This window comes from Caretta caretta, chromosome 6, assembly GCF_965140235.1.
Source record: "Caretta caretta isolate rCarCar2 chromosome 6, rCarCar1.hap1, whole genome shotgun sequence".
Lineage (NCBI taxonomy): Eukaryota > Metazoa > Chordata > Testudines > Cheloniidae > Caretta > Caretta caretta.
The window spans coordinates 64183476-64206005 of NC_134211.1; the positions used below are offsets into that span (position 1 = coordinate 64183476).

At 45.4% G+C, this 22530-nt stretch overlaps 1 protein-coding gene across 4 annotated transcripts in view; it reads right to left on the reverse strand.

Moving 5' to 3' along the window:
- SLC8A3 (solute carrier family 8 member A3) overlaps positions 1 to 17065 on the reverse strand; it is a 197212-nt gene extending 180147 nt beyond the window's left edge. For 2 of the 4 annotated variants that reach the window (XM_048853163.2, XM_048853162.2), the window contains exon 1: positions 16535 to 17064. The gene's annotated coding sequence lies outside the window, so the exon portion shown is untranslated. Of the gene's footprint in view, positions 1 to 16534 lie in introns of all 4 variants that reach the window. The other 2 variants (XM_048853161.2, XM_048853164.2) reach the window with 2 other exon arrangements.
- Positions 17066 to 22530: the final 5465 nt, after the last annotated feature.

The following is a 22530-nucleotide window of genomic DNA, read 5'->3' on the forward strand; positions in this document are numbered from 1 at the left end:
TCGTGGTTTTGTTTATATGTGCTTTGCTATGGAGACCCTGGGGATGCAGTTAAAAATAACCATATCTAAGGAGTTCAGACTCTGCAGGTAAACCACCAAAGCATATGAGGTTCAAGATGCCCAACTAGCAGCAACAGTTGTCATAGACATCTATTTGCCTTACATAAAGGGTGCAGATTACGGGGAGGATAGAAAGGGAGAGTTAAGGTTTTTTGGGATGCCTTAACTGCATTTTCTCACTTTCCAAAATTTCTCAGAGGTTTGGGGAGGTTTTTGTTTAAGTCTTGCCTTACCTTAACATTTCTTGCCCTTTCAATGTTATTTTTAAACTTCAGTAATCCTCTAAATTCCCCCCCCCCATTCAATTTTTTTGTGTTTTTACAATTTTGAGGACAGTCTGTCTAAGTTTGTCTGGGAAATGTACCTACCGCTTTTGCAGTGGGAAAGCACAAGGCGTATGCTCCCCTTATGTTCCACTGGAGCCTTGTTTTTAACGCTTAGTGCTCCTTGTGCTGATCCACTGTGTCAGGGTACATTTTACCCATACCCTAGAAGTCTACCCTACATAGGCGGGTGGCAATTCTCCAAAAAGGGACATATTTTTGGAGTTTAATGTACCCCCCCCCACTCACATCCCCATATCATGTATCATTTGAAAGCTTACTTTAAGTACATTTAGAGGAGGTACAATGTGCAGCTATCAATTGGTGCCATAAGCCTGTAGGTGAGGGGAAACAATGGTACCCATAATAAGAAATTGTCCTTTTTTGCAATTTCACTGTTTAATTTAATTTCAACACCTTAATGTGGTGTTATATTGGTCAAAACCACCAGATGACAATGTATTAAAAGATTTGTATTGGTTTTGCATGGGGAACTATTTTTTTCCAGAACTAATGAAGCTCTTTAGCTCATGGCAAAAAGGGTAAATATCAACATCTTTAAAGAATACTAAGATGAAATGTTTTCACATTGCATATTCTTAGTTGTCAAAGTATCCCAGAAGGGATAACAACAGTTTTCTATATTTTCAGTTGAGATTTGTGAGCCAGATCAGTCTCTCATGGAAGGTTGTATAGCCGTAGGTTGTATACCCACAGTTTTGCATAGTGGATAGATATAAACATAGGTGAATCCCTAATACTGTATAATGCTTCTCAGTTTAAAAGGTTTTGTACATCTAATGTAGTTTGTAGCATCCAGTCTTCCTGGTAGAAGGTTTTAATTTGTAATTGCCTATGCATGCCATACTAGCCTTTGAAATATTCTAGCAACTAGATTTTTTAATTCGGTAACACTTATGCATAGATTAGTGTTAGAGATCACAATACACAGCTTCATATTATGAATATGCAAAAGCTATGAAAGAAAGAAATGGCCTTACAAGAAGTATTGAAGACAAAGACCACTCCTTTCACTGCAGAGGCAAGAAGAGCATGTTACTACTACCACTAACCAGGTCATTGATAATATAACAAACCCATTTGACCCTGAATCACATCAAGAGGTGCTTATCAGCATACCTACTGTACTGCATGTAACATCAGATGTACATGAGTCTTTACTGAGACTAGAAGATGTTAGTGATAACAAATGGAGAGATTTGTGAAAGGTGCACTTCATTCTGATGGGACACAGATTCTTCAGCTCAATCAAGAAACTTCGTGCATTCCGCTCTGCTCTGCACTGATTAGGCCTCAGCTGGAGTACTGTGTCCAGTTCTGGGCACCACGCTGGAGGAAAGACATGGACAAATTGGAGAAAGTCCAGAGAAGAGCAACAAAAATGATCAGAGGTCTAGAAAACATGACCTATAAGGGAAGATTGAAAAAATTGGGATGGTTTAGTCTGGAGAAGAGAAGACTGAGAGGTTTTTAAGAACTGTTTAGACAAACACCTGTCAGGGATGGTCTAGTTATTACATAGCCGCCTCAGTGAAGGGGACGGGATCAGATGACCTCTCAAGATCCCTTCCAATCCTCTACTTCTATGATTCTATGAAACCTGGCATCAAAACATTTGCTGACATGGCCAAGACCACCAAATTTAAATCGGTCAAGGGAGGGACAATCACAGCAGCTATCAGTCCAGAAGTCATTTTCCACAGAGCCTTGTCCTTCACAAGATGAAGCGATATTTCAATGATGTTCTTAGTCACCCAATAGGACTTGTACCTGTGTCACTCTGCCATGTTTTTGGAACAATGAAAAGAACAGGCAAAGCTGAATTATAGCACCAGCTGGAAGCTGAAGCTGAAAGAATCCATGAGCTATGTGTAATAGGGCGCAGGTGGGCCCCTCAATCTTCTGCTGCTTCTGCACCCACCCGTGCTCTTTATTTACAGTACAAGTTCCCACCACCTTGTAGCTACAGACAGCATAAGGCTTACAGCCTCTAGGACTGCTAGCTTCCACAGCCAGCAGGGGAGGCTGGTCTCTAACTCCCTGGCTCCTCCCTTTCCCCTCCCCTAGCTTCCTTCTTGCCAGCCTTTATGTAGCCCCTGGCTAACAAGGCCAGCAGCTGTTCCCTATTTGCCACTTAGGGGTGGGCTTATTCAGCCAGCTCCAATTCCCCTTTCGTGATTGGAGCTGGCGTGACACTGGTGTGGCTTAGGGTTTCCTAGCCAGCACCTTGTCACACTATGCAACACAGTAAGCACAGTGTACATCAGAGATGCCATGGCTGTCATACAAATCATGGCTGGAGAGAAACTCCACACATTCAATTAATTGGCTGCTAAGAATTTGAGGAAGGTCCTAAAAGGTTTTGGCAAAACTAATTCTGTAACTGAAGTCTTTGACAGATATGAGAACAGTTCTTCCGAAAACTGCAGAATGACAGCAGCACCAGACAGGATCTAAGGTTGGATGCAAGAAATACCAGATGATTGGTGGACACCCTGTGCCTCCAAGAAAAAGTTTCCAAATGTAGCATCCAACAAGCCAAACTTGTAAAGTTCCTCTGTGAATACATGGTTCAAAGTGCCCCTGAGAGTAGGCACACACCCAAAACAAACACTCCTTCTTGTTGGAGGATTTTCCAATACTAAAGTAGCAAAGCCCACTACAGATGGTTGAAGAAGCCCAAGATTGTATAGTACTCAAGAGGACAGGGACACAAGCATAGATACAGACTGGAGCACCCATGGAAAAAAATTAGTGGGTGCTTAGCACCCACCAGCAGCTAAGCTCTCCTCCCTGCCCCCCCAAGCATGTCCCACCCGGAGGTGGCCCCACTGATCAACTCCTCTCCCAGCTGTTCCACAGCATGCAGGAGGCACTGGGAGGGAGGGGGAGGAGTGGGGACGGGGCATGCTCAGGGGAGGGGTGGAAAGAGGCGGGGCCTTGGGGGAAGGGGTGGAGTGGGGGCAGGCCTGGGGCAGTGTGCGGGGTGTTGAGCATCCCCTGGGTAGAGAGGAAGTCAGCGCCTATGGAAACAAGGATGCTTCTGCATGCTGTATGTGCCAAAATAGTTTTTGGGCCTCTGGGTGTCAAAAGAGCCCTAGTAATTAGGTCTCCTGATACAGTTGTCCTAGTCCTTGCTGTTCACTACTTGCCAAAAATGGAACACATAGATAACATGTGGATAGAAATGGGCACCATAACCAGCACAACTGACAAGTAGCACTTCACACCTGTGAATGCATTTTGTGATGCACTCGCTCCTGACTTCTGCAACACACTTCCTGCTGTACATGCATTAACAGTATGTGACTCTGAGCCATCCCTATTTGGTATTGGGGGAAAAAAAAATCTGTGTTTAATGTTGTCGAAACAAAGGGAACTTACCACTTCAGAGATCTTGCCAAATTGGGAGAGACTGACAGCCTCAATTTCTGCAGCAAGGACGTTGGTAGCAGTGCTGTATGACCAGAGCGAGACAAAAAAAGACGACCTACAGATGCTGGAGTTGCTTGAACCTCAATCTAGCCATCAAAAAGGACAAGTCACTGGCCAAACTTCCACCATGTGAGGGCAGTTTTGAAGACCATGCCAAAAGAGCATTTTGACAAAGATTTGGATGTCTCTGCACATATGTTAACCAGATATTGGATCACCTTTGCAACATGGATGGAAAAATGGGGATGATAAGCTACTTCCTGTATTTTTCAAGAGCCCAATGGCACTTGAACTTCTACAAGACCATATTTGTGCCTGCACCTTTAGGGGTTGCTGGAGAATCAACTTAGACTGAAGTGAGAACAATCTTCCCTGTGTATATGCGAAGGCAATGAAGACTGTGGTATCCCACCCACTCCCGAAAGAGATCAGAGTGATGAACAAGATGAGGAGAATGATGTTGACTAGAAATGTCACCTATGCTATTACATTTCAATGATAGTGCACAAATGTATTATTAGATTTTGTTTTACCCTTTAGATTGTTGCTGTGATCTTTTGAAGTCACAAAGAAATCCAATTTGATGTCTTAACATAATACACAGAGTCATTAAACCAACAAATGAATACAAATATTTCAAAGTAGTCATTTTAACACATGGATGGCATCAGTGTTTATCACAGTTTCTATGGTAATGGCACCACTTGACCATTCCACATCATACTTCATCTTAAAGTAGACATAATAGGCTTTCAAATGATATATGATGTGAGTGTATATACAGAGAGTACATTAAGTTGACCAAATTGGTGGTTTCTGCTGCTCACCTCACAGGAATACAACCATAGATTGTGATTTTATCAGATCTCAAACATGGATGGATGGATGCGGAAAAATTGGAGAGAGTCCAGTGGAGGGCAACAAAAATGATTAGGGGACTGGAACACATGACTTATGAGGAGAGGCTGAGGGAACTGGGGATGTTTAGTCTACGGAAGAGAAGAATGAGGGGGGATTTGACAGCTGCTTTCAACTACCTGAAAGGGGGTTCCAAAGAGGATGGCTCTAGACTGTTCTCAGTGGTAGCAGATGACAGAACAAGGAGTAATGGTCTCAAGTTGCAGTGGGGGAGATTTAGGTTGGATATTAGGAAAAACTTTTTCACTAGGAGGGTGATGAAACACTGGAATGCGTTACCTGGAATCTCCTTCCTTAGAAGTTTTTAAGGTCAGGCTTGACAAAGCCCTGGCTGGGATGATTTAATTGGGAATTGGTCCTGCTTTGAGCAGGGGGTTAGACTAGATGACCTCCTGAGGTCCCTTCCAACCCTGATATTCTATGATCAGCAAGGAAATGGAGTGCTTAAGGAGTGGTGCTGGTAATTTAGTAGGTGGCACATTTTCCTCTGGATAAATACTTATCTAGGGTGGAACTGGTACAGTGTTATGGGATACTGTGCTACTGGAGGGTGTCCCCTTTCCAAAAAGGTAAAAGACGTCCTAATGGTTTCTGGTTTTTAAAAGACCAAAATGATAATTTTAGTAATAGGGGCTGTTCATCTCAGCATTATAGCCAAAATTCCCACCTGAGATTATTACATTCCACCTCATTAAGTTCTCTCTGTAACTTGTGTTTAATGAAGTTGTCACAGTTCAGGGCAACTGCACCTGGATTTCCCTCCTCCCCAGTGGTCAGCAAGGCCACCACTCTTGCCTTTCAGCTCCCCAGGTGTGGCCTCTCTTGGGTGGAGACACACGTGTCTCTCCCTTCTGACTGGGGATTTTCCAGGTTGGATAGTTCCCTGCCTTCACTGTGTCATAACCAGCACAAAGAGGTTGCCTTAGGACTCCTGCCTGCTTTCTCTTCAGAGACAGTGTAATTACCAGTGTAATTGCTACAGATGTAAGTTTCCACACCTTTCTAAGGTAAAAAGCATTACAGAGAAAACATTCAAAACAATAAAAGAACCTACCAGCTTATTAGCATGTGTATCAGTAGGGCCCTCCCAAATTCAGTCCATTTTGGTTAATTTCATGGTCATACGATTTTTAAAATCATAAATCTCATGATTTCAGATATTTAAATCTGAAATTTCATGGTGTTGTAGCTGTAGGGGTCCTGACCCAAAATGGGGTGTGGGGGGGTCACAAGCTTATTGTAGGGAGGCTGCAGTATTGCCACCCTTACTTCTGCGCTGTTGCTGGCGGCAGCGCTGCCTTCAGAGCTGAGCTCCAAGTCAGCAGTCACCGCTCTCCAGCCATCCACTTCTGAAGACAGCGACTCTGCCAGAACAGTGCAGAAGTAAGGATGGCATGGTACGGTATGGCCACTCTGAGTTCTATGCTGCTACCGTCAGAGCTCGGCACCTGGCCAGCAGCCACCGCTCTCTGGCCTCCCAGCTCTGAAGGCAGCACAGAAGTAAGGGTGGCAGTACCGCAACCCCCCTGCAATCCTTTTTTGGGACCCCCAGTTTGAGGAACGCTGGTCTCCCCCATGAAATCTGTATAGTACAGGATAAAATTTCACCAAAGACCAGATTTCACGGGGGAGACCAGATTTCACAGGCCATGACGTGTTTTTCACTGCCATGAATTTGGTAGGGCCCGACTTATCAGATATCATCACCATTCTCACAAAGGGGTCTGGCAGGTGCAGTCTTTCAATAGAGCAACCTTGTGGTTAGAAGTTCATCAGAGCTTCAGCTCAGGACAAGTGCACAGTCTCAAGGGGCCAAGTCCTTCCAATCCTCCCATGAGGATTCAAATCCCTCTGTGGACCAGGAGTCCTGTCCATATGCTCGGTCAGGAAGAAAACCCTGAGGTTTTCCAAAAGTTTTTGTCTATAGGTCTCTGGGGAATCCAGTTTGAACTAGTGTATGAATGTCGCCCCAGGGAGAGGACTTCTAACGATTGATAATGGAAGAAGTACATTAGCATCCCCCCTCCTACTAGAAAAGGTACCAGAATTGTACAATAACCCAAACACAATTGCATTTTTAATACAATGTATCCCAAAGATGTTAACCCTAATTCAACAAGGGTAAACTGAACTCAACAAAGCTTCTCAATTCCATAAGGTTTCTTCAGTGTATTACAGGATATTGTCAGTCTGTCACAGCAGTAATCTACATTACTACCTCAACAGCTGTAGAACATTGCTTTGTGCTGTTAAACAGCTGCCAAGTCATGCTCCAGTGGTGGCTGCTTATCAATGTGGAGACTGAAGGGATTCCTAAGAGTATATACTTTCCAAGGGCTAGATCCACAAAGGGACTTAGGCAATGCAATGCCTAACTCTCTATACATTAGGAAAGTTAGGTGCCTACGATGTTTGGGATCCACAAAAGGCACATGCCAGGTGGGGGACTTGCCGAAGCCAGCTAGTAGGAAATGCCAAGAAAGGGGGGTAGGTCGTAAGGCCCTCCCTCCCCCCACCCAGGGAGTTAGGCACCTAAATATGGGCTGGAATCATAGAATCATAGAATATCAGGGTTGGAAGGGACCCCAGAAGGTCGTCTAGTCCAACCCCCTGCTCAAAGCAGGACCAATTCCCAGTTAAATCATCCCAGCCAGGGCTTTGTCAAGCCTGACCTTAAAAACCTCTAAGGAAGGAGATTCTACCACCTCCCTAGGTAACGCATTCCAGTGTTTCACCACCCTCTTAGTGAAAAAGTTTTTCCTAATATCCAATCTAAACCTCCCCCACTGCAACTTGAGACCATTACTCCTCGTTCTGTCATCTGCTACCATTGAGAACAGTCTAGAGCCATCCTCTTTGGAACCCCCTTTCAGGTAGTTGAAAGCAGCTATCAAATCCCCCCTCATTCTTCTCTTCTGCAGGCTAAACAATCCCAGCTCCCTCAGCCTCTCCTCATAACTCAGGTGTTCCAGACCCCTAATCATTTTTGTTGCCCTTCGCTGGACTCTCTCCAATTTATACACATCCTTCTTGAAGTGTGGGGCCCAAAACTGGACACAGTACTCCAGATGAGGCCTCACCAATGTCGAATAGAGGGGAACGATCACGTCCCTCGATCTGCTTGCTATGCCCCTACTTATACATCCCAAAATGCCATTGGCCTTCTTGGCAACAAGGGCACACTGCTGACTCATATCCAGCTTCTCGTCCACTGTCACCCCTAGGTCCTTTTCCGCAGAACTGCTGCCTAGCCATTCGGTCCCTAGTCTGTAGCTGTGCATTGGGTTCTTCCGTCCTAAGTGCAGGACCCTGCACTTATCCTTATTGAACCTCATCAGATTTCTTTTGGCCCAATCCTCCAATTTGTCTAGGTCTTTCTGTATCCTATCCCTCCCCTCCAGCGTATCTACCACTCCTCCCAGTTTAGTATCATCCGCAAATTTGCTGAGAGCGCAATCCACACCATCCTCCAGATCATTTATGAAGATATTGAACAAAACCGGCCCCAGGACCGACCCTTGGGGTACTCCACTTGATACCGGCTGCCAACTAGATATGGAGCCATTGATCACTACCCGTTGAGCCCGACAATCTAGCCAGCTGTCTACCCACCTTGTAGTGCATTCATCCAGCCCATACTTCCTTAACTTGCTGACAAGAATACTGTGGGAGACCGTGTCAAAAGCTTTGCTAAAGTCAAGAAACAATACATCCACTGCTTTCCCTTCATCCACAGAACCAGTAATCTCATCATAAAAGGCGATTAGATTAGTCAGGCATGACCTTCCCTTGGTGAATCCATGCTGGCTGTTCCTGATCACTTTCCTCTCATGCAAGTGCTTCAGGATTGATTCTTTGAGGACCTGCTCCATGATTTTTCCAGGGACTGAAGTGAGGCTGACTGGCCTGTAGTTCCCAGGATCGTCCTTCTTCCCTTTTTTAAAGATTGGCACTACAATAGCCTTTTTCCAGTCATCCAGGACTTCCCCGGTTCGCCACGAGTTTTCAAAGATAATGGCCAATGGCTCTGCAATCACAGCCGCCAATTCCTTCAGCACTCTCGGATGCAACTCGTTCGGCCCCATGGACTTGTGCACGTCCAGCTTTTCTAAATAGTCCCTAACAACCTCTATCTCCACAGAGGGCTGGCCATCTCTTCCCCATTTTGTGATGCCCAGCGTAGCAGTCTGGGAGCTGACCTTGTTCGTGAAAACAGAGGCAAAAAAAGCATTGAGTACATTAGCTTTTTCCACATCCTCTGTCACTAGTTTGCCTCCCTCATTCAGTAAGGGGCCCACACATTCCTTGGCTTTCTTCTTGTTGCCAACATACCTGAAGAAACCCTTCTTGTTACTCTTGACATCTCTGGCTAGCTGCAGCTCCAGGTGCGATTTGGCCCTCCTGATAACATTCCTACATGCCCGAGCAATATTTTTATACTCTTCCCTGGTCATATGTCCAACCTTCCACTTCTTGTAAGCTTCTTTTTTATGTTTAAGATCCGCTAAGATTTCACCATTAAGCCAAGCTGGTCGCCTGCCATATTTACTATTCTTTCGACTCATCGGGATGGTTTGTCCCTGTAACCTCAACAGGGATTCCTTGAAATACAGCCAGCTCTCCTGGACTCCTTTCCCCTTCAAGTTAGTCCCCCAGGGGATCCTGGCCATCCGTTCCCTGAGGGAGTCGAAGTCTGCTTTCCTGAAGTCCAGGGTCCGTATCGTGCTGCTTACCTTTCTTCCCTGTGTCAGGATCCTGAACTCAACCAACTCATGGTCACTGCCTCCCAGATTCCCATCCACTTTTGCTTCCCCCACTAATTCTACCCGGTTTGTGAGCAGCAGGTCAAGAAAAGCGCCCCCCCTAGTTGGCTCCTCTAGCACTTGCGCCAGGAAATTGTCCCCTACGCTTTCCAAAAACTTCCTGGAGGGAGGCACCTATCTTTGCTTGGGTTGCACAGCCACTAGAGTCTGGCATCTAAGCTGTATTTTGCATGGAAGAGAGTTAAGGCACTCACCCAGGTCCAATTTTCCCCTCTGCCTGATGTGGAGCAGGGATTGGAACCCATACAGTTCTCAGGGGAGTGCTTTAATAACAGGACTATGGGATATTCTGGATTATGAGAACTCGGTCTTTCCCGCCGAAGCTGTTCCACTGTGTATAAATAATTAAATATGTATTGGGCCAAGGAGAGAGCAGGAATAGCTCTACAGCCCAGCAATTAGGGCACTCACCTGAGCGGTGGTAGACCCGCATTCAGATCTCTGCTCCACACATGCAGAGAGAGAGCATTGGTGTGGGAGACCCGGCTACAATGCGTGCGTGCTCTCACGCACTCGCTCTCTCATTTATTTATATATATGCGTGGAGCAGAGATCTGAAAGCAGGTCTTCCACCTCTCAGGTGAGTTCCCTAACTGCTGGGCTAAAAGAGGCTGTTACTGCCACCACCCTCTCATTCCTCCCGCCCTGGCCAGGCCATTTTGTGCGGGTTTAGGCATACTCTAAGACTGCCTACTGGATCAGGCCTCATAAGTGGGGGGGTTGCCTAGTTTGAGGATCCTGCTGGAGTTTAGGTATGAGATGGGCACCCAGGTGCTACGACTGAGGTGGCTGTACACATGCTCACTGTTAGAAACTCAGATGCCAAGGGATTTTAGGAACCTACAGGGTTAGGTGGCAACTGATTAGGGGTTTTGAAGATTTCAGTGGCACCTAAATGTTGGATTTAGGGGCTTAAATCCTTTTGTGGATCTAGCCTTAAAGCTCTTTGAAACCTTTCTGGATAAAAAGCCCTTTAGATGTATAAGATATTAATATTGTTGATTGCTGTTTGACCACCATGTCTCTGCCTGTACTTGTAGCTGGGAGGCTGAGACGAAAGGAGGCTGGATACTCCCCCTCTTAGCGCATGCGCGATGTGCCTCAGGTGGCACGTGACCAGGGTTCATCACCGAATTTGGTCCACTGGTTGGATCATTAGCTTTCCCGGCCCTGACAGGGAGTGTGACGTGAATGCTGATCTGTGCCCCCTGGCAGGGTACTAGTCCCACAGTAACAAATGGAACGAGATCATTGTGCTCTCTTAAAATAACCTGTCAGCAAATGAAAATGGAAGCTCTGGAAAAGCTATCTTTATTGTTAGCATGGCAAGTGCCAGTTGGGGGGTTTGGGGTTTTTTTGTTAGCAAAAACTATTGTAAGGAAACTCTTAAGAGCCATATACCTCCCTTAAGCCCCATGCTCGACTCTTGGGCTATGTCTACACTACCGTGGTAAGTCGACCTATGCTACGCAACAGTTATTCACGTAGCTGGAGTTGACGTACCTTAGGTCGAGTTACCACAGGGTCTACACCGCTGGGGGTGGGGGGGTTGATGGGGTAAACTCTCCCGTTAACTTACCTTACTCTTCTCGTCATGAGTAGAGTACAGGGGTTGACTGGAGAGTGATCTGCTGTCGATTTGGCGGGTCTTCATTACACCCGCTAAATTGACCGCCGGTGGATCGGTCTCAGAGCATCGATCCCGGCTGTACTGTAGACCTGCCCTGAGTGACATCAGTGGAAGTTCAGCTGGGAGATCATGAACCCTAGTGGCTGGATTTAAAAATGGAACTCTCTGGAAATTCAGAGTTAAGGCTGGGGTCACCACCTGTTTATAATTTGCCCTACAGCAGGGGTGGCCAACCTGTGGCTCCGGAGCCACATGCGGCTCTTCAGAAGTTAATACGCAGCTCCATGTATGGGCACCGACTCCGGGGCTGGAGCTTAAGGCGCCAACTTTCCAATGTGCCGGGGGGTGCTCGCTGCTCAACCCCTGGCTCTGCCACAGGCCCTGCCCCCAAGCCACCCCTTCCCGCCTCCACCCCCCGAGCCTCCTGCCACAAAACAGGTGATCAGGAGGTGCAGGGAGGCACTGATCAGCGGGGCTGACGGTGGGCGGGAGACGCTGGGAGCAGGGGGGTAGGAGATGATGTGGGGCTGCTGATGTATTACTGTGGCTCTTTGGCAATGTACATTGGTAAATTCTGGCTCCTTCTCAGGCACAGGTAGGCCACCCCTGCCCTACAGGATAAAATAAGTACACGGTGATGATCCATCACAAGCATTATGACATCTGGTCCTTTTCACTGTGTCATTGGAAAGACGGGTTGACACACCCCGTTATGACACATCATTGCATACTGATGCTTTAATGTTATTACTATTTTAATAATTTATATTACAGTAATGCCTAGAGCCTTCACTCAGGGTTAGTTGCCCGTTGTGCGAGATGCTGTATACATGACCCCCTGTGCCAAAAAGTTGACAATTTAAATAGCCAAGGCAGAAAAGGGTAAAGAGGAAAAGGCATTCTAAATAACTTATGTGCCATGATGAGCCCCAAAGTAATCTAGGACTCTAATTTTCCAACATGTGTTAGGAACCTCAGGAATGTTCATGATTCTTTTGGAGAGGAGGGGTAAGCAACCCCAGTTAATGCCACAAATTCTTTCACTTACGGTATGAACTTGCACCATTTAAGTGTAAGGGAGTTTTGCCATTTAATTTAACAAGAGCAGGAGGACCAGGCTCTCAGGTAGCCATGCAGAGTGTGGGACCCCAAGAACAGCTGAAATTCTATGATAGCTTTATAAGATCATAAGGCCAAAAGGGACCACCAGATCATGTAGTGTGACCTTCCATATCTCACAGGCCACTAAACTCCAGCCACCCGCCCCGCACCCGGCCCAACAACCAGAATTAGACCAAAGTATTAACGATGCATAAGCTCTTCAGGATGCACATGGTCATGGACTACATGTTTATATTGCACTTAGCAACACGGGCACCCAACCTGGCTGATGCCTCTAGCAGTTACTGTAATATAAATGGTATACAAAAACAGTAACAACTGTGAAATTACCTGGACACAGAGGGGTGATTGGATGCCGGAGCAGCTCAACTATGAATTTCCTGGCTTCAGAGGTTTTTCCATTTTAACATCACAGATTTCCCCCCTCCCCACCTTTTGTGTAATTTAATTTCATTTATTTAATTATTTATTTTTAATACAGAATTATATCATATTACTCCCTGATTGAAAAACAAATTAAATTTGGCAGGCAAAGTCATTTTTAATTGTACAAACATGCAAAAATGTTTTCAAAAGGCTCCTTGGTTATTCAGTCAAAATACAACCATCCCCCCCATCCCAAATCTTCCTGAATAGAACAGATAATCCATTTATATTTATAAACCTTGGTTTTAAAATATTTTCATGGAGGAAGGATTCGTTTTAATGTGGTTTCTCTAAAAAGTGCTGACACACACTCAATTATAACACTTCCTATCCTTGGAAAGGGAAGATGTCTAATTTAGTCAGGCCTTTCTGAAGCTGTCCAATTGTATGGATACACACCAAATCAAAACACAAGAGGAGTCAATGACCTAGTCAAGTCCCTTCGCAAACCACCTTTTAACCAGCAGTAGGATTTGCCATAGACTCTCAGACCATCTCCATCCAGCTTCAATACCCCGTGTTTCAGAGGAAAATAGAAACATACTCAACAAATTCATCCCTGGTGTAACTCTGCTGCTGTCATATACTTACAGCTTTTATTCCACAACCTTTGAAATACAAAGATAAGAAAATTCAGGAGCAGCATTGCAAACGATTCACCTCTCTGCAAGGGACACGTATAGCTCTCCTCAACAACAAGTCAAGTCTATTATTTTCAATACAGACTGTACTGGTCAGCTCACACTCTTGCACATGCTCAGTAAGCACCAACAGAAAAGCATCTGGGATATGGTACAGTATTCACATGACCCAAGCATTCCACTAATACTTAGAATATAAGTGTAATATCCTAGTGGTGTCATTCTGAAGATTGGCGTTTGGAACAATGGAGAGTGTTTGCATGATCCAAAACATAATGGACTATCCAGTCTGGATACGAGTATTGGGAACACTACTTGTCGTAATCTAAGCAATCGCTTTACATATAAGTGGGCTATTTATTCTGAATACTGAACAGTGCAAGTGCTGCTATGCATGTCCATTTCTTGATAGATATATGGCCCCCTTCACCTTAGTATCTGAGTACCTCAGAAGCTTTAAATGAATTTATCCTTGCAAACCAGCTGGGAGGCAGGGAAATGTCATAATCCCCGTTTTGCAGATAGGGAACTGAACTGCAGAGAGATTAAGTGACTTGCACAAGATCCCAAATGAAACCTGTGGCAGAGGCAAGGAGTGAACCCACATCTCCCAAGTTCTAGTGCAGCACCTTAGCCACAAGCCCTTGGAAATGCATGCTGGTGCCAATTCTGGGATAGCGTGTTGGGTGGTTTTGATTTTGCAACTATGTTAATTGGGATTATAGGTTATTAGATTAAGATTTGTGTTTGGACATATTTCACCCTTTATCTGAGGAGCTGAAGTGCTTTATAAACATCAGTTAATTAAGCCTCAACTCCCCCCTCCATGCAGTAGGTATTATACCCATTTGTTTACAGATAGGTAAACTGAGAAAAAAGGAGGTTGAGGGACTTGCCCCAGGTCACACTACAAGTTAGTGGCAGAGCGGAGAAGAGAAATCAGGAGTCCCAGCTCCCATGTCACAGCTCTAATAAGATAAACACCTCCTCTTTCCTGAACCGTATATTCCTTTATAGAGGGTTTATGCCCTCTCTCCTTCTAACTCATTACTTCTAACCAGTGAAAAAAAATTATTGCAAAAGACAACCACCCAAGCCTATATGCAAGCACATGAGTTACCAAACACAAATTACCTTCATTACTAAAATTGCACAAAAGGCAAATAAAATGCCTGTAATCCAGCTGCAGATAGAGCAAGTTTCTAACTTTTCCCCGACCATTAGCACCACATGTGAAAGCTGCCTCTCCTCTCCCCATTGCACCAAGCCTACAAATTATCTACAAGGCCTATGAGATTTAATGATCCCCTACAGCCAGCTCCTGCTCTCCTCAGCTTCAACAGCAAGCTGCAAGAGCCGAACAGATTACAAGCTTTTGAATGGGAAGATGTTGGCTGCCCACAGTCTTCCATTGCTCTGTCTTTAGGACCTCCTCTTAGAATCAAAAATGGCTCAGCAAAATTGCCCTTCCCCCTAACAGATATCAGGAGAGGGAGATGTGAGTAGAAATGTATCTTCTGACACTCCCAACAAAAAGGCCATTATAGGGCACACAAACACCCACCACCCCACCTTAATTTTTAAGTACATTTGGGGAGGTTAACCCTAAAACCAAGCCCCAGGGATATCCCAAGCAAGCCGGGAACCCCATTATTACACGGCAATTCAGCTTGAGAAAAATGGGCATGTCACTTTTTTTATGTACAGGTGTTTGATTTCAGACCCAAGGGGAGTCTTATTGGTGGAGGGGGAAATAAAGGGGGGGGGGAGAAAGAGTATAAAATTTTTCAACATTTAGGTCAAATTGTGTCTGTGTGTGTTCAGAGGATTGTGGGGGTTGGAAGAAACCATTGTTAAAAAGGGTACAGAAGAAAGTACTAGGTCTTCCTATGCTTGGCGGTATTTGGCTGGTCCCCTCTCCCTCTTGGGGAAGGGAGGTCCAGGCATAAGCAGCCCTGAGGGGCAGCAGGGTAACCCCCTTCCGAAGAGCAGAAATCCCGGTCTCCTACTATAAAGTAAACTGCCCTTGCCCTATTTAGGGAAGAGCCTGGCGCAGTGGCTATATTTGAAAACCGAGGTAAACAAGATCTCAGCACAAGTGGATGGAGCACAACAGCTGTGCGAGATTAATCGCACGCGCTGAGAGCCAGCCAGGCAGACACGCCGGGGGCTTCCAGGGCTGCCTGGCCTTTGGAAGGGCTCATAGCAATCCTGCTCCCGATTCTTGTGGGGGCTTTTCGAGTGTTGCCTCCCCCCCCCCGGAATAAATACAAATAAAACGCTCTCGCCTGCAGCCCCAGAGATTCACCGACGCTGCTGCAAGCTTTTTCCAGTCCGAGGGGGAATTGCACCTGGCCAATTTCAACCGCTTTGCAAATTGCACGCTGCCCCCTTCGGATTGCTTCCCTCGCCCGAGTCAGGCATTGAAAAGCAAGAAATTTATAGCACTGCATTAGAGGCATTTACTCCGGCTAACGTGCCCGCCCCACCAACCCGGGGAGGGGGCAGTGGAAACTGCCTCTTCTGCCCCACAGCCTCCGCCGCTTGCTTTTGCACAGGAGCAGTCGGGGCTCTCGGCACGTTTGCCGTGAATCCCGGATTTGGGTCTGAAACCGCTCATCGGGCTGAGCGTTTTCCTTCCCGGCTGCTGCCGCCGGCTTGTTGTTATTTTAGACTGGACCCATCCCCTCCCCCCCCCCGGAAAGCTCCTGCTCCCCGAGACACGGCGTTACGGAGGGGAGGGAAACCGAGCCACGTTAGCCGAACACCCCGGAGCACGACAACAGCAGCTCCCCTGCCGCGCAAACCCCGCCAGCTTCTTCGCCTGGCCCAAGCGCAGAGGCTGCTCGCGCCGGGCTGGGAAGCTGCAGCAGCCGGTTTATCTCCATCTGTCCCCCCACACACAGAGAGACTATGCCCCGGGGAGGGGGGGGGCAGGAAAACCGCACGAATGGGACGAAGCTGCCCGGGTTTACAATGTTAAAACCCCTTCTCTGCTTGCTGCATGCTCTCGCAGCGAGATCCCTGCCCCCCACCATACCTCTGTGGGAATTCGCATGCAATAAATCAGGACCTGCTTCATCGCAGGAAACTTAACCATTCGCCCTGCATTTCCGACAGAGCCCTCTTACTTACCCCTCCTGGTTGCCTTTCTGACTTCCTGGGGGGCTGCCTTGCTCCCCAATACAGATCCTGCCGGTTCTTAAACAGAGCTCATTGCAGCTGGTGGTTAATCACTGACTGGCGAGGGGCGCGGGGTCCTCCTTTGCATGTCAGTCCAACTTGCCTCGCTTGCTAAAAAACCTCTGCTCTCTTTTGCAGCTGTCAGGGTGAGTGGGCAAGTGCATCGGGAAATCGGGGGCAGGGAGGGGTGGTTGAATGTTGGTAAATCCCCCGGCCTTGATCTTCAGGGGGTGTGCAATATAGTTTGGGGAGGGAGGGGAGATGTGGGAAGGGGAAGAATGAGGAGGAGGAATGGGGATTGAAGAGGAAAAATTGGATTGTGCCCCAATTGCAATCGAATGTGCTGGGCTTCCCCCTTTTCTCTCACACCATCGGGGCTCAGCTGAGACTTTCCAGCATCACAGCGCCAGGCAAGCCGCTGAGCCCGACTTCTGAGAGACAACGAGGTTTGCACAACTGCAGCAAGAAGCCAAATCAAAAAGCCAATCTCCAAGCCTCCAAACTGCACGTCACCGTATCAGCTGGGCGCAAGAACTGCAACAGAATTACAAGCCATGCATATTTATTCTTCTGAATTGGGGCGGGGGAGGTTTCCAGATTGTTTATAGCCAAAAAAAAAAATCACAATAAACCCCCAGACAAACCCTGTCCAAAATAAATACAGACAGACCAGCTTTATTACATTTCACACACACAGATTGAACACAGATTACCCACTGGAACCTGTAAGTTTATTGACTTGACTTGGTCCCTTGTATATTTCAGTCAGAAGAGGGAGGGATACCAGGAGCTCACCTTCAGATCAAAAGATATTGATTGTAAATCAAATTTAAAGTATCTGCCAAACACATCTAAGAGATTAAATATAGCCAAGAAAATTATATAGGCAGAGTCAATCCTAGCTTTGTGTCCTGGGTATTCATTTGAAACTGCATGCTTTGTTTTGTGGGTGCGGGATCCACCCAGTCATCTTTTTAACCAAAGTCAAACAACAACTTGTGAAGGGTGGCAAATAATTTTTAGGCTAAAAATACGTGCTGTCTCACATGTTGGTATTTGACTTTGGCCAAAGCAGACTGGGCTAGGCATGTTCCACAGCCACAGAACAGAATGATGGCTTTGCATTTTGTGTAAAACACAAAATTATGTAGAGACACAATGTTTTTCACAGCCTAAAATTGCCTCTAGATTTGTCAGGCACAACCGCAGCAGGGAAGGGGGAATGTATCTCCCATAAGATTTACCTGTTGGCATAGGCTACCTCTGAAAGAATTATGAAGTATTGTAGAGCAATGTCCTCAAACTCTACAGAGTACAAAAGAGTAACAAGCATTGCTGGAGAATGAGGTACTGTTTTATAAAGGGACTCTGTCTTTACTCTGTTGTAAACTCATCACCCTGGTATATTCTTTCATTATTTGACTTGTTCTGCGTTTTGAAGCAGCAGCTTTTAGTTTGAAGACTTAAGCACTTACAGAAGTGCAAATTGCCCATGTCAAAAGTGACTATGCAGACTGGCAACACAAAGTAGGACAGGGAGCATTCTGAATCTGTTCCAGAACCATGTAACTGCTCTGACCCCAGGCCCATCACAGCAGCAGACGTATACTTGGAGAAAGTTAAGACAGGAAAGGGATGCCGAGAGGTGAAGAGCTAGGCAACGAAGGAGAGGCAAGTCAGGAAAAAAGGTACCTACAGAAAGAATGAATGAATAGCAGAGGGCTGCCTAGCCAAACAAGGAGAATGCAAAGTATCACACATGTACAGTACTTATGAACTCTAGCTGCTGCAAGCACACCCAGCCCCCAAAGTCAGCCACCACTGCGTACAACTCCAGCTCTCCACAAGTAACCCAACCCATGCTGCAGAGTCAGCAGTACAGACCTGGCCTGTAGCCTATGTGGGGCAGAGAGAGAGGGTTGCTGGAGGCTATCACTAAAGCATGTAGAGAAAATATTGCCCTTCGGAAATCAGACAGGCACTGAGGTCTTTGCAGAGGAGTTTATCCTGAGAAAGGAGGCCCGCCACAAACTAGCCATCTGGTTCATCCCAGAACAAGCAACATCCACATGTGCAACAGATAAGGTGGGCTGTTCCTGACACAGGGAAGGCAGCTCATCTGAATAACTGGAGCAGACCTGGCAATAAAAGGGAGAGAGGGATCTGGGAGCAGCTCTCGTTTACACAGCACCAGGCAAGCACGCACACAGCAGAGAAGGTGCACGGGATTGTAGCCCACACACAAACATGGGGCCCCCAGTAATACAAAAGCCCCCAGCCCCAGCACTATTGGCTAACATCAGGCTTTCACCATTCCACTGTCCTTTATGCCTAACACACAGAAAACAATGATTAATAATATCTATGCATGAAACCAGCAGCGTGGCATTACTCCCTGATATCTGTGGATGTCAGGGGAAGGCTAGAATGCTTTGCCTAAGCCACAGGCAGCTGTGTGTATGGTCACGTTTCATTCGGTTTCTTCTGATCCATGGTGCCTGGACCATGGCCATTGTCAGTCATGTGACTGTCACTACACCTATACCTGCAATGTGTAAGAATAGAATTGGTACCGGTGTTGCTACTAATCCTGAGCCCTGACAGCGAGTAAGATATGATGTATTAGGAGGACGGCTTTTGTGGTTAAGACACAGAACCAGGAGACAAGAAGTATTGATTTCTGATCCCAACTGTGCCAATGTGTTTGACCTTGGCCTAGTTACTCAATTTCTCAGGGCTCAGTTCCCCATCTGTAATAAGAGGACAGCAATAGCTCCTATTTCCTACCCTGTGTCTGACTTGTCTCTGAAGAGGGTAAGCTCAGTGGGACAGAGACTGTGTGTTTGTGGGATGATTAGCAGATTGGGGCCCAGATCCTCTGGCACTACTCTCATACAAACATCATCCACCTTTTGTACTGGAGTGGTGTGAGGCTTCATTAGCTGTATTATACTCTACCTGTGAATTGTTGCTTGTTATTAGGGCTGTCGATTAATCGCAGTTAACTCATGAAATTAACTCAAAAAATTAACTGCAATTAAAAAAATTCATCGCAGTTAATCGCACTGTTAATTATAGAATACCAATACAAATTGTACACTTTGTATTCTGTGTTGTGATTGAAATCAATATATTTGAAAATGTAGAAAACATCCAAAAATATTTAAATAAATGGTATTCTATTATTAAGTGTGATTAAGCGCAATTATTTTTTTCAATCGCTTGACAGCCCTACTTGTTATTAAATTTTAACCCCTGTCAGATGCACTAAGACTATGACCACAGGTTTGTTTTGTCATACAGTTTCTTCAATCAGCCACACTTACTATCACCTACCAACCAAGGTTTAGTCCTGTGATGTTCCTGGTCATACTTGTTTTGTGGTTCCCACTTACCACATTAAGCTATGGCATGGTCATACTTCCTTTGTCTTGTATGGTAGATTAGCTAGTACTACTTGTCAATATGATGTATTGAAACTAGAGCTGAGTGAACTATTAGTTATTTACATTACAAAATTTAGCCCCCTTTTTGTTAATGAATTCTTCACAAGCTGATCCTGATCTTTTGTCCTCCTAATGTGTTGGTTATTGCAGAAATTCACCATGTAATAATTTGGATGAATAATTTTTAGCTCCTGGGTTGTCTGCGAGCTGTTTACTCTTCACAGTGCGTGGCTCATCACCACATCACATGGTATTGTTTCAGCTCCCCTGATTGGATAACAAATATTTTAAATAAGAGACCAACCAATAATGAGCTTCAGGTATAAATCTTCTTCCAAATAACCATTCCTGCTCCAATCAATGAATATTTAGGATTCAAATATTTTTACAACTAGGCAGCAACTGTCTGCACAGTTGATCGCAAATCATCACACACCTCAAACTGCACTTTTATTTGTGGGAAAATGTTAATGGATCTTTGTTTTTACTATTCAGCCTGCTCTAGGGGTCTGGCTGGAGCAGTGGCTGGAGCCAGGAGATGTTGCTAGTATTCAGCACAACATTTTTCTTGTGGTGCCGATTTCCACTTCCTCTTGACGTGTGCCTGACTTACAAGGTTGACTCCAGTGCCAGCCACTTCATCTTACCAGACCAAACCCTTGCCTCAAAACACACCTTTCCTCAGATTGCCCTTAGTGCTGGCTCGAGGGCTGATGCTTGTACTTCCACTGGGGTTGAAGGAGTTACTCTCGAATTTCACCACACTAACTCAGGGCAGGATTTAGTCCAATATCTTCAGTTCCTGGGGCTGAGAGGCTACATCCCTTACTGGCAGGTGCAGCAGCTCTTTCAATCCACAATTCATTTTTTTTTTTGGTGGTTTGAAACAATTATTTTTTGTTTAATTCTCAGTGAGAGCTGGTCTAGAGTTGAGGCGTGACGGTATAAACTGCTTGGCGGTAGGAACAAGGCCTGGGGGCAACACACACATTTATGGTTGATAATAATTTAAGACAGACAACTCTTTATTATCCACAGATGTTTTGTTTCACCTCATCTCTACAACCCAGGACATAAAATTGTGCCTAATACATGTAAGAAATGCTCCCAGGCATTTCACTCTTTTTTCCCATTCTATATGTGCATAAACCATGTCTCTTAGTCAGGAAGAAATAAATTAGTACAACACGGGTAGATTAAATATTTTATTTCTCAACAATCTTAAGATGTTTTTGGCAGGTACCAACCCAGGCTGGCAAGTATCCAAACCTGCCAATGAAAAATGTACCTTACTTTAGGTTAGTCTCATGAATATTAAAGATACTGGACTGCAGTTTACCACTGTTTACCACTGGACTGCATTCCCACAGTACAGACCTGAATTTCACGTTTTAATACTGGACTCCAGCACATGTGATTTTTCAAGTGTTACCTGACAGACCTAGTAGAAGACAATTGAATACCAATTCTTGACTATTTCTAACAACATACATTTATCTTCATTTTCATAGATGGATCACACGCATATCGGACCATGACAACTGTAGCCGATAATTATTCGTTTTTATTATGTGTGTGCTAAAACAAAAGCCTTTGTAAAATGTTCCCTTTCAGCACCTCAATGTAGGGTAATAGTATTAACAGGACCCTGTGTGATCCCATCTTCAGTTTTCGGTCATTGCTTCCAGATCAAGGACCCACCCACTCATCCATTCTTTGCGCACTCAAAAACTGAAGCCACCTCAAACTCCCATTGAGTTTACTGGCATTATATGGTGAGCAAGAGATGCAGGGCTGGTGCTCAGTTTTTCATATCAAGAGATTTTTTTTCTACCTGCCAATGCAACAAACAATCCATGATCTTAAAGTCCAACTGAGTTCTTCCTTCCTCAAACTTCATCACAAGTTAGAGATTCTGCAAGTAGGACTTAGCTGAAAATCACACGCACGCTTTCCCAAAGCATTGCCAGGGCAATATCACCTACTGACACACAAATCCGTTAGCGCCATGGTTGTTTGGGAGAATCACTGGGAGCAGATAGAAACTGGCCCCTTCCTATGCAGTCTCTCTCTATACCCATCCAAGACACTTCTACTGTAATTTTGTTTGGTTTTTTTAAAGAATTTCATGTGGTTTCCCCTCCCAAATCTCAAAATGACGCAGGTGTTGTAATGCCGGCTTGGCTACTTCAGCCAACATTCAGCAGGATTAAACTGGATTCTCTCATTAAGCACAGTCACAGAAATGTAACAGCTCCCAACACTTTGCTTTTCTCTTCTGGTGCCAGTTGCTCCCCTAACTGCCTGAGAGCGGTTTCAAATATGCATTACTTTTACTCACATCTTTCCCTTTCATTCAGCACTCAATACAACACTGAAGACCTGATTGTCCCCATACAGGCCACAAATAACTGAAGTCAATGAAAGTTACTTGTGTCTGATGGGGTTAGAAGAGTGAGCCATTTTCATTCAAACCTGACTTTGGATCACCTGGATTTGGGT